Below are 12,746 nucleotides of genomic sequence, written 5' to 3'. Positions count from 1 at the left end.
TTGTTACATCAAGAGTGTATGTATTGTATATGAGATAATTTGGAATTACTTATTTTGCAATGAGATGGGTGTGTTATTTATATAGATTACTTGCCTTGCTCTCCAAATAAGGGCCAGGGAGGCTTGGTGTCTCTTGGTGCTTTCTATCATAACTCAAGGTGAGGACCACGAAGTTGGTTGCCCATAGTTGCACATGCATATATGGGCATCATTATCATTTGCTCATTCCTTTTCCTAATAGTTTCCTTGATTCATAGAGAGGGCATAGAGAGGGACCAACTGAGGTGGCATTTGTACTCACAGCCTGCTTGTGAGGCCTCTGCTCGGCTCCTCGGCCTGGCCTTGTTCGGGCTTCTATGAAGTTGTTATAGAGATGGGTTTGGCCTATATGGATAACTTTGTGTGAGCTTGGCCGACTTTGGTTCTGCTAATAGGCTCGACCCATGTTTTTCAACCCATCTCCATGCCTTGTCTGAGTTGGTCATGTCTTGACAGTCTTGGCCCAAGTGTTGTTGACTTGCGGGATAATCTATGCGAATCAGGGCTTGATGTGGTTAGCCCATGTTAGTGTTTGGCTCATATAAAATGGTCAGATGGATTGAACTAAATGATTTTGAACGGTTTAAAGTTTTGACCTGCTTCATTTATATTTAGCCCTTTATATATATATATATATAACAATTTAAATATTAAAATAAAATTCGACTCATAGACCTTGAAAATGTATTCAATTAATTAAAAAGTATTGGTTGAATACATGTCCATTTGTCTTCGAAAAGAAAAGAAGTTATTTGTGCCCCATGCTTTTTCATTAGGAGCAACGCAGTCTTTAGGGACTTGAGATGTTCTAGAGGCCGTACCAAACCAATTTTGATGGTACCATTCCATGACTTTTTAACCTACTTTTAATCAAATATGACACGGGATGTTGAAACCATGAGGTTGAAATAACTAATGAGTTGCTAAGGTATAAGGGGACTTGAAATTCATATTTCTGGGTAGCGTGGGCTAGGCGTCATCATTAGGTTCAAAAATCCTGTTATTCATGAGCTTTTATTAGGTTTAAATTTGTACTTTGCGTTGGCAAAATTAAGTTGAATGAAGCTCCGGTTGAATTTGGAACTGGGATTTATAGGTCAGGTTCGTCCATTGATTCATGAGACGCAGCCTATTAGCACGACCAGTGAGCCTAGTTGAAAATCGTGTGAGCCTAGTTGAAAATATGGAAAAAGAAGAGAAAGATGAAAAAAAATTAAAAAATGTCTTATAAAAAAAAAAAATACAATTTTGTGTGTTTGGTTTCAGTTTTTGAATTCAAATTTTTGAAAACTGAGTTTTTTTGTTTTTCGTATTTTTTTTTTTTATTTTTAGTGAATATTTTTTAAATTTTATATAATTGTTTTTACTTTTTTAGATGTACCTTACTTAGATGTATCTAAATAGTAAAATATTTATAAAAAAATATTTTAAAAGATTAATAGATATACAAAAATACGAAAAATGTACTGAAATTATATAATTTTTTTTTTGTATTTTTGGTATTTAATGTATTTTTTAAAGATTTTTTCACAAACATTATACTTTTTAAGTGTGTTTATGTTAGGTGTGTCTAAAAATAAAAAAAATACTCAAAATATTAAAAAAAATTCATTGAAAACATTAAAATACAAAAAATAAAAGAGTAAAATTTTTTGAAAATTATTTTTTGAAAACTAGAACTAAACAAACTGATTATTTTTCCTCACTTAAATAAGCGACCACAATTTTTTTTTTCATTTCTCACCCTGTGATCCAAATGAAGTGTAACGTGGCCCATGCCTTTGCCTCTCAGAAGCCTTTAAAAAAAAAAAATATTTTGAAACTCTAATTCTTGAATCCTAAAGCTAGTTCTATTGAGTTGGCAGTGGACCCACCTACTGTGATGTGATATTTTGGTCTTCGTTTGTTTGTTTGTTTTTTTTTTTCTCTCCTTATTATGTTATTAGTGTTTCATTAGAGTAGCAAAATTAATACATTAAATCATTGCTGCTAAAAAAAATAACAACTTAGCCTTTTGAGTTCTACTTCCATGACTAACAGATAGTCCAAATTCTGGCCATCAAGACTCAACACAGGCCTTTCTAAAGTTCAGATTTTGGGCATTTTATTTCTAAATTCCTAGCCCACAAAAGGTCCAAATTTTGGGCTTGATTCTAAATGATTAACAGGAGTACTGAAAAATTAGCGTACTAAATGATTTTTTAGGTGTAAATAGAATCTCTCAAATTTTGATCTTCAAAATATCTACATATTAAAGCCCATATGGTTTTAAATTTTATAGTCCAATTAGAAGAAATGTCTCCCAAAATTATAGTCCCATACCCAGCAAAAATAAAAAAATTACCAAAAGTGTATTGGCCCAAAAACAAGTGTTTCTTCTTATGCCTAAATTCTGGTCCATGAAAGACCAAAAATTGTCTTTCAAAGAACAAAAAGCAAGTGTTTCTTCTTATGCTTATTGAGGCCCTATTTTGGGGATTGGCTATTTAGTTGGCTTTTTTAAAAAAAAAATACAGAAAATAGAGAAAATGATGTGATAACTTATAATGACTTTTTAATTTTTTAACTACAAACTCATGTTGCCAAACAAAGCCTTAGTTTCTCATGACATATAAGAAAAATCCATCCTAGGCGTATAAAAGTAGTCCAATAAGAAGTTACCTCTTCAAGCTTTAATTTCCTGGCCCACAAATGGCCCAAAATTTATTCGATTAGATGTTCTTAAGGTGGCAGCCCATACAGTTTTCTTGAATTGCCCTTCAAGCCCAAGTTTTAGACTTCATAGGTCCCAAATTGGATAAATTATAAATACACTTCCTGACATTTGTTTAAAATATGAATTTCTCTTTATGGTTTGAAAAATTACAAATATCTCTCTGTCAAATTTTTTTATTTAACAGAATTAATTGAAAAAGTAAAATTTCTAATTGTTCACCTATGCAATAATAAAATTATCTGAATTATAATTGAAATAAAATTTTAACATTATTACAAATTGTTAATTAACTTCATGATTTATTAATAAAAGGACCTATTTGTTATGAAATTATAAACCTTAGGGGGCATAATGTAATTTTTAAAACTACAAGGGATAATTTATGATTTAAGTAAATCTCAAGAGGTGTGTTTATAATTTATCCTTAATTGAAGCATTTGAAAATACGGCAACAAAAGTCATCTGGGTTAATGACTTTAGATATACAAAATCATTTTTAGCACCCAAGTTCATTGCAGCCGACTAGATTTCATGTCGAACTTATTCGTGGGTTTGGAGCAACCCATTCAAATGGGTGCAATCATAATGCCTGCAAACCCAAATGTTCACTCAAATTAAATTTTGAGCCATTCACCTATTCAAATCAAATTCAAAATTTTATTTTTAAAAAAATTGCCACTGACTTCCGATAAAAAAAAATAAATAAACTTACGACTGACTTGATTTTGATTCGGATTTGTTTCCTAATGTAGGCAATAGTCATAATCCTTATGGACCCAAAATGTTCACTCAAATTAATGTTCGGTTACTCACTCATTCAAATCAAAATCAAAATTTTAGTCATGAATTACGTTTTAGTTTAATTCCATACATGGTTATTGTGTGGATCACTTCACTGCTGTAACACGCATTAAGATATTGTCTACTTTGTATCACAGGAGCACGCACAGTTTTGTTATGATATTGTCCACTTTGTATTACGGGGGCACGCACGATTTTGTTCTTCCTTTACTAGAAAAAGCCTTTTGGGGTTTTGGAGATTTGTTGTGGGTATGAGACACAACACTTATAAGGTGGGTCAAGAGTTTCTATCGGACCGATGTGGGACGGATTCGGCCCTCTACATTAGCTCTCCACTGATTTAGCGCGCACCAAGATATTGTTCGTTTTGTATCACGGGGACATGCACAATTTTGTTCTTCCTTTACTGGAAAAAACGTTTTAGAGGTTTGTGGGTATGACACACTTATAAAGTAGGTCAAGAACTCCCAACAGATCAATGTAGGATGGATTCGGACCCTCCATAGTTACATAGGTAGCCTCAATAAATAATTTGGGTCCAAGCTCAAAAATAAAAAATAACAATATTTCCATTCTTTGTCTAAATGGGACTTGTGATACTAAGAAGTTTAAATCAAAAGGTATTCGTTTGAATAAGGGATTGTAATTTAGGAATCTGTTTGAATAGTTCCAACATGCATAATAAGAACTTGTATGATAAATTGTCCTGTGAGTGAAATTGTGTTAAGGTAAAACGTAAAAGGGTAAATCATCAATAGTTTCTAATAATTAAATTTAAAACAATATTTTTTTTTGACTTTTAACGAAAAAATATATAGAAAAATAGAGATGTGATGTGATTCAAATAAGTGTATTATCTAAATAAATACACTTATTTAGTTTATGCCAAATAGTGTCTAAGTTTTATTGAAATTAAGTCATAATAAAATCATCGTTAAAAATTAATTATTTTTTGTGATGAATTTTATAAATTGTCGCTAAAACTTACCATTAGTAAATTTTTTTTGTGACAAAATTTTCCAATTATTGCTGAAAGTTGAAAATTAGTATTGTTTGTTTGTAACGATTTTTTTTTAAATTGTCACTAAACTTATAATTAATGATATTTTTTGTGATAATTTTTAAATTGTTTTTAAAAATTAATAATTAGTGACATTTTTTAATAATATTTTATAAAAAAAATGTCAAGGTTGTGTTTGGTAAAGCTTCTAAATATGATTTGAGAGCATGAGTTGTATTTTGAGTTTGTGAGTTTTGAAATTATGATTTAAGTGTAAAAAATTTGTTTGGTGAAAGAATTTTGAATTGAATAGGAAATTTTTGACGTGACATAAGATATTTGATACAAAAACTTACAATTCATAATCAAACACACAACTCAAAATTCTATTAAAGCTCATAAAAAATTCAAAAAATATTTTTCTCGAATATATAAAAATTAATATGTGTCAACTGCAAAAGAAAAATAAAAAATAAAAAATAAAAAAAATAAAATTCACTGTTTCAATCAACTGGCCGGACGACCGGTTAGTCCAAATTTTCCGCCCAAGACAGAGTTTTCAAAATTGAATTTGAAATTAACTTTGAAAAACCATAAATAAACATGAAACTTAAATAAAAGGATAGAATTAACTTTGAACAAGCGTTCCAAACACAGCTTAAGTTTTCCTTAAATAAAAATCATTTTTTGATTAATAGAGGGGTCAGTGGATAGTTGGTTGGTGGTGATCGATGTTGGTAGAGATTGATGTTGGTTGACGAAGTTGGTGGCGATCAATTTTGGTTGACAAAGCAGTATGTAGGTGTTGATTGTGTTGGGCTACTAAGACCTGAGGGACCAAAAAAAACAAAAAAAAAAAAAAAAAAGAAAGAAGAAGAAGAAGAAGCAGAGAAAGAGGGATTCTCTGGTTTTAGGGTAAAATGTGTTTTTTTTCATAAAATTGATGTACCTAAACTTATAAATCTGAGGGATGAGATGTGATTTTCATAATCTCTAGCAGTCAAAAGTATTTTTGTTAAAGAGCTTAAGGACAGTTTGTAATTTGTTCAAATAAAGGCAATATAAATCTGTATGTATTCTCCTTATTTAAACTTTAGAAATTAGTGTTAAATAGTATTTTATTATTATTTTTTAATTAAATATTTATATACATGAAATATATAGTTGTTTATTTTTATACATAACATATAATAAATATATAAAATTATATATTTTATATATATTTTCACATTTTGTATCTTTTATATAAATATATATATTTTTAAATTTGTGTTGACGTGTCTATGTCCTAATAAAAATGTAGATGATTTGCCAATTTGGTTGAACCAGTGGAGCTAATTTTGAATGTGTCGAAATCTTTTTCTTTCCTTTTGCGCTTTCTTTGGTAGGTGTAGAAAAATATTGGAATTGTGACAGGAATATAATATCTCTCTTGAATTTTGATGGATAAATAAGACTATTAATCTCTATAATTTAAGCAAAGTATCAATTACAAAATTAAATTTTATTACAATGTTGTGTATCTGTCACTTAATTGTTAGAATTTTGAATTGTAAAACATCACGTGCAAAATTAAATAGACCAAAATGGAATTCAAAAGAAATTATAGGCACATTACATTGGTAGTCCCTAAAGTTTCTTTTGAATTCCATTTTGGTATCTCTAATTTTGCATGTAATTTTTTTCGTTTAAAATGTGAACAACGCATGACAAAGAAGTCACATTATAACAAAATTGAAAGTATAAGATTTAAATTGAAATTACAAATATTAAAATGAAATTTCACTCAAACTAAGAAGACCAACAGCATAATTTATCCAATCTTGATATTGTTGTGTGTTTATATGGACTTAAAGATGTAGGATTGGCCAGCCAAACCTTAATACAGGTTGGAATTCTATTTTGTTTTCCCTTTGCTTCTTGTTTTTGGACACCACACGTTTCTCTCACCATTTTGTTTCCCTTTGTTTATTGTCTAAGATTGTAATTGAATCATCAATTTTGATAAAGAATTTACAAAATATAAAGAGAAATGGTAAAGGTAATGTAAATGAAATATAAATTAATATTTTTCTTCATTTCTTTTTTTATTTTCAAATCCTTATTTAAATAAATACGATCCAAACAAATAATTTCGAAAAATTTGATAATGCAAACAGTCTAAAGATAAAAATATAGGGAATTTACCCTAACAATTATTTTTGAGAAAAAAAAAAAGACAATAATGTATTGAAAATGAGAATGATAGCAAAGTTGTAGTTAGTCTTATCCAAAGCACTAGTGAAAGATGCGAGATTTCTCTATAAAAAGAAAGTTGTAGTTAGGCTTTATTTGGAAACAAGTTATTTTATTAATTTTTTGATTTTTTACGAAAAGATATGCAGAAAAGTAAAGAGAGTGATGTGATAACTCATAATAACTTTTTGACTTTTTAGCTAAAATACGTAATTGCCAAACGAGGCTTTAGGCCTCGTTTGGGAACAAACTTTTTTAGTAATTTTTTAGATTTTTAGCTAAAATATGATGTAAAAAAAAAACTAGTATGTTTGGGATGACTTTTTGATTTTTTACGAAAAGATGTGCAAAAAGTAGAGAGAAAAAAGATTTTTTAACTTTTTAGTATTGGTTGTTGATTTTTTGATACTGACTTTTTGAATTTTTGACTAAAATCACCACTTACCAAAACGAGGCCTTAGTCTTATCCAAAGCAGTAGTGAAAGACACAAGATTTCTCTATAAAAGGAAGTGATTGTGTGATAACCGAACCATGCATAGCATTTTTGCATTCATTCATTTTAGTCATGTTTGTATTTTTATTTGTATTATGTATACGTGATATATTTGTTAAGGGATTTTATTTGAATCAGAAATTGAATGTCTACATGACTTAAAAACCCCTAAGCGACGAGCTTAATAGTTTTCGTCTAATGAATAGAGCCTAATAGGTGCTTGATTAAAATTAAGTGAGATTAGTACAAATTAAGAATAATGAAATTAAGACTTAAGTGAGATTAATTAAATTAAGGACTAAACATAATTAATTAGGATTAACAATGGAATAAATAATGAAATTAAGACTTAAGTGAGATTAATTAAATTAAGGACTAAACATAATTAATTAGGATTAACAATGGAATAACTAAGTTAATGTGTAATTAGAGAAAGTTGAGAGCTCATCTTTTTGCTTCAGAATTGAGGAGAGCTCAAGAAGTGAAGCAGAAGAGAAGCAGTGAAGAGAAGAGAGGAAAGAGAAATTTGAACAATTCAACAAGAAACTCACCTTTGAATAATTTTAGGTAAGATTTTTTGTTTAATTCTTATAATTAATCCTTTCAACACCTAAGTTCAAGAAGAAATTAATTGCAATTTGTTGTTGCATATTATCAATGTTTGTACGTGTATTATGTAGGTCAAACCATTGAGGAGTAATATCGGATCCATGTCAACTGTAAGTAATGTGTTTGGAAAGTTATTTTCATATAAATTGTTTTGAATATGCTATGATATTAAATGTTTTATAAAACTGTATTTTGTTCTAAATGAATGAGTATTCCATATTTTGATTAATCTATTGTGACATCCTTTAGTGTGTCCCAGTTATTGGGGGACGTTCTTATGTGTCTTGGCTTACAAAGATCTTTGTTCTGTTCACAACCTAATGTGGTTGTTCTATTCTGTTTAAGAAACCTACAATGGTTGTTTTGTTCTGTTCTATTGGATGTACTACATAGTGTTTGATTTCTGAATATTTTGATAAAAGCTCTTTTACTTGTCTCCAAAATATGTTATAGAAATGTTAACAATGTTTTAAGAATGTCTAGAACTCATTCATTAACCATTTTATTCTGATATTATTCATTGGGTTTTGGTTCACTCCCTTTCTTTATATGTATGTAGGTGATCATCAAGAAGAGCAACCTTAGGGTTTCACTTATGAAGAACCTTTTTTGTGAAGCCTTTGGATGTGGCGCCTCTAAGTCGAGACTTTTGTAAGTTTTGGAAGTCCTGAAAGTGGTTAAGAACTTTTGTACTTTTGATTGTAAATAGTTTTATTTTTGCACTTAATGTTATGTTTATGTAATATAATTATGTATGTATTTATTTCATTTCATTTATAGCACTGCTTAATGAACTTGTTAATTGTTATTATTAGAATGCATTCGCTTAAGGTCTCATTAAATTATTAAATATTTTGTGAATTGTCAGGACAAGCTTTCGGTAATCTAAAATTAGTGACTGGTCACCTCTCTAGGGACAGATTGAGTAATCATAACATATTTTGAGAGGCGAACAAGTGCGTTCACTACAAGAAATAACACATTTGCCGACCAAAAAATTGGTCGCTAAAAGTCCATTTTTGGTCGGCAAAAGTTATCCGCGACCAATTTTTTTGGTTGCTACTTTGGTCGCCAATTGAGGGTCGGCAAAAGCAATTCGCGACCAAAATTTTGGTTGGTCGGGAAAAGTTGGATTTGCCGACTAAATTTTTGGTCGCTAAATATATCATTACCGCGACGAATTCATTTAGTCGCTAAAACACTTTGGTCGCGAATTGTGATATTTTCCCGACCAAATATCTTAGTCGCCAATTGACACATTTTGCGACCAAAAAGTTTGGTCGCCAATTATCACATTCAACGACCAAAAAGTTTGGTCGCCAATTGTGACATTCCACGACCAAAAAATTTTGGTCGCCAATTGTGACATTCCGCGACCAAAAAATTTTGGTCGCCAATCGTGACATTCCACGACCAAAAAGTTTGGTCGCCAAAAGTAAAGGAATCGCCGACTAACAATTTAGTCGCCAAAAGGTAAGGAATTGCCGACCAATGATTTTAGTCGCAAAAGTGTAGAATTTGCCGACCAATTTTTTAGTCACCAAATCTCTCTATTTTTTTTTTCCAGAACATTCAATTTTTGTTTTTAAACATTCAATCCAATATCGAACAAAATTCATTCAACCCAACCACAATTAAGGAATTGCTAACAGTTTCGGTACCACAATTAAGGAACAAAATTCATTCAACACAGCCAAAGAATTTAACTAAGAAGAAAACTTGAGAATTTAACATGTATACAAGAGCAATAGTATGTACAATCTGTTATTTGGCAAAAACAATCACTAAAAATTCAATCTCAAACTACACTTTGCTCTCACCAAAAATTAAAAGAACAAAAAAATCAAAGAAAATAACAAGGTATGAGGCTATTACAATCTGCAACATACATTCCAAGGGGGCAACAGTCGAGCCAGACCAGCTTCCAACTTCCAACAAAGCAGACAGATCATTCCAATGGAGCAACACTGGAGCCAGATTACCTTCACAGACAGAACAGACTAGCTGCCTACCTCAGCGAGACTACCAATCTGCAAAGCCCAGCTTCCACCTTCCAAATATTGGTGACAGATTTACCTGCATCTCAGTCCTAATGCCAAGAATAGCCTAAACATATCTGAGCAAGTATTACAACACAGCAGAAACCAAGACTGTATTTGAACATATCAGCAATCAGCAGCATAGCAACTCTGTTCAATAGGCAGCAAAGTAGACCTATGCAAACCATGGCTTCAGGGCACCAGATCAACCCAGAATCAACCTCTCTTTTCAGCTCAGATCAATCAGCATAGCAGATTTGCTCAACAGCCTCAGCATACCAGCAGAGACCTCAGGGCACCAGTTCAGCCCAGAAACAGCCCAAAATCTGGTCTAATAATCACAAGAACTTCTACAATAAAGCATAATTTGCAAGACACCTATGCAATGTTCATAACTAGTTAATAGTCACATTTATGGAAAGTCCCCAACACATCATTTCATACATTACTTTAATAATCTTGCCAGCAACCTTTAGCAACGAAAAAATAAAAATCAAATAGCATAATAAAGCACATGCATTTCAAATAGAAGCATGTGTTCACAAAAATACCTAGTATGGATCACAATTGTCCAAATCTGAGCCTATAAAACCAAAAAATGACTAATTATCGGCATCCCTAAGGAAAATGTAGATTCCAAAAGAAATGACCACCAATTCAACTTTTTAAATAACTCCATTACAGATCCAGGGAAGACAGAAGAGCCAAGACACTTCAAACAAGGACAATAATAGGCTCCACGTCTCCTTTGCCACTGTACAGTGAAAAAGAAAATGATCCACCACATCGCCACTTCCTTGCACAGACAAACACTAATGAGGGAGGAATTTTCATTTTTTAATCAATTTTTAATGGTAAAAATCTTCACATGAACTACCAACCACCTAAAGTAACCTACCTTGAACGGGCTTCAGTGTTCATAACGTGTTTCCAAGGGAAATTCCCCAATTCCCTATCAACTTCTTAGTATCTTTTCTTTTCCTTCTTTTAACTTGTCAAAAAAAATCTCTCTCTCACCTTTTTGGGGGAGTTGTACAACATCGTAGACATATGGCAGATTATAGTAGAAGTATAGTTTTTGTTTTTGTTTGTTGTTTGTTGTTTTGTTTGGTTTTGTTTTGTATGCGCCATGTGTACTGGAGTGTGCCACCACTTTTGGGGGTATTTAATAAAATTATTTTACAAATAAAAAAAAAAAATTTGTTCCCACCATAAACACTATATAGACACAAGACATGGTTCCCACCACAACTGATCCTACTTGGATATTTAACATCTGTTGTCCATAATTCAAAATTAAGAAGAAAAAAATTGATAGAGAAAATATTCATTAAAATCGCCAAAAGGTGCAAAACTTCTGTTGTCCACAATTGATAATTAATAAAGTAAAATTACATTACATCCTCACAAAAAGCATTCTGTTGTATCCAGTAATAAAGATTCAGAAGTGTAAGACTTACAGGCATGCTAGAAATTCCATACTGAATCGAGGGTATCGATCCAGGGTGACCAATTGACAGCGGAGGCATTGCAGGTAAAGCTCCAAAAGGACTCACATTAGGTGCTAGCTGCAATGACACACTGCTCTGAGTGGCAGACCTGAGATACATGTAATTTGACATAAAATCAATGGAAAGAAGATAGAAGAATCTTTCTTTATGTCTCAAAGTATGGCATAGATGATAGAAGAATCTCTTGCATTCTTAGTTTTAAACATGGAAATTAGTACGTCTAGCACCAATGTAATCACTCCATTAACTTAACAAGGAAGTTGGTCAATCATATTTTTGGTGGTACATAAATAAGTCTGTTTTCTTTGCTTGATAATTTTACAATGAGGAAACTTCCAATTTATATGTAACCTTTTTAAGATTTTGCATTCGGTGATTATGGTGGCATCCAAGTTAGACAAACCACACTGATTATTCAAATGTTGTGTAAAACATGAAGAAGAGACCCATTTTTGATGATATATCCATGCATCACCAGTTAAGCACACAGTCACACTAGCCATAGACATGATGTGCTTATCAAATTTTAATTGCAGGTAAAATATACCTCTTTGTACTTATCAAATGCACATATTTATGACTCCAATGTGGTGAAGAACACTTGTTAAGTTATTAAGTTTTAGCTTAAAGTAATAGGACAAGTTGCATAACAAATTAGAGATGAAGCATACGGTTGACTGAAGGTTTTCTGACCAAGAACTCCTGTAGTGCCCACGACGCCACTTAAACCGTCCCAAAGAAAAATCAAAAATAAAATGACAAATGCCGGTAATAGACTATTAAAAACTATAGATTTTTTCCACACACAAAATAAAAAATAAAATAAAATACACAGATTTGAATAATCATATCAAAGTTACCTGCTGATGGCTGAGGAAACTTTCTATTAGCAAAAGCATCTGTTGTCTGAGCTGATTGAGTTGGCTGCAAAGGGGATGAGAAAGAAGGCTGCATTGTACAGCATAAAATGACAAAATATATTCATAAGCATGTTTACAAAAGCTGGGACATAATATATAAATCTACACTACAAAGAGCATAAAAAAGAAAAAGAACCACATAAAAGATTTTAAATATAGGGTTAAATAACACCCAAATTCAACAAGGTTATGATGTCATTGTGTACTAACCGCGCCATCTACTTCAGCAGTTGCAGTGTAAGCTGCTACTCTACTTCTTCCATGTTGACCGCCGAAAACCAAATGTCCAAAGCCTGTGGTTTCAAAAGTTGGCATTGTGGATTGGGGGGCAAATGGAGTAGAAGAGGTTTGGGGGGCAACTGAATTTGAAGCGGTTGAGGAA

This window comes from Camellia sinensis, chromosome 8 (genome assembly GCF_055761805.1).
Source record: "Camellia sinensis isolate YWXY chromosome 8, ASM5576180v1, whole genome shotgun sequence".
NCBI classification, from domain to species: domain Eukaryota; kingdom Viridiplantae; phylum Streptophyta; class Magnoliopsida; order Ericales; family Theaceae; genus Camellia; species Camellia sinensis.
This window is presented reverse-complemented; position numbering follows the sequence as displayed.